The sequence below is a fragment of the Phaethon lepturus genome, unplaced genomic scaffold (assembly GCF_000687285.1).
Source record: "Phaethon lepturus isolate BGI_N335 unplaced genomic scaffold, ASM68728v1 scaffold40438, whole genome shotgun sequence".
NCBI lineage: Eukaryota > Metazoa > Chordata > Aves > Phaethontiformes > Phaethontidae > Phaethon > Phaethon lepturus.
Window position 1 is genome coordinate 1 of NW_010559052.1, and position 841 is coordinate 841.

The following is an 841-nucleotide window of genomic DNA, read 5'->3' on the forward strand; positions in this document are numbered from 1 at the left end:
TCACGGGGAGACCCACGCTCACGCGGGTCCGCCTTAACCCTCCCTCCCCCCTTCTTGTTTTGCAGTGTTTCCTCGCGAGGAGAAGTCTTTGAGCTGGAATCCCTCAAATAACCTCTAAAGATGAAGGTAGGCGAACTCCGGGAGGGGAACGGCTCCCTTTCCCCCCCCGCTAGCTGGCTTGGCGGTTCCATTTCTGAATCGCACGTTTGGGCTGAGCAGCAGCAGGATAACGCTGGCCGGGGTTTCGGTGCACGCTGCAAATCCTGTTTCTGCTCTCTAGCTTGAGGTGTGGGTGAGCGAAGCTCTTATCGTCTTGCAGTAGTCGACTGAAAATTCACAACCGTCTTTGAGTTGTTGTCCTTTGGGCTATGGTCTTTAAATGCTTCCTGTATCAGCAGCTGCTATTGCAAGTTTGCAAAACCACAGCTTTTGTCCCGCCTTAGCTTGTTGCCGGTTTTTTTTTCAGTACAAAGGCTTAACAATTGTAGTATATTTTACAAAACGGAGAAAAACTTTGTCTTCAGAGTTAAAGGAATAATAAAAACTAAAAAAAAAAAACCCCAAACCAGTTATTTAATATTCTGTGCCGATTTCCTGTCTTGATAGGCATTTTCAATGTGGTAATTTTGTCCTTGTTTATCAGTTGCTACAAGCACAATGAAGTGAAGTGTTGAGTAATAAAGTCCAGATTAAGGAAAATGTGATGAGAAATATTTCTCCCTCTTAAAATGCAGAAGCAATTAAGCTTTGATAGAGGCATTTCAGGAAAGAAAAATACTACTTAACAGCTGTTTGAAAGATTACAACAAATTTCTCTAGAGGTCTCCTTTTAGTCAGCAGG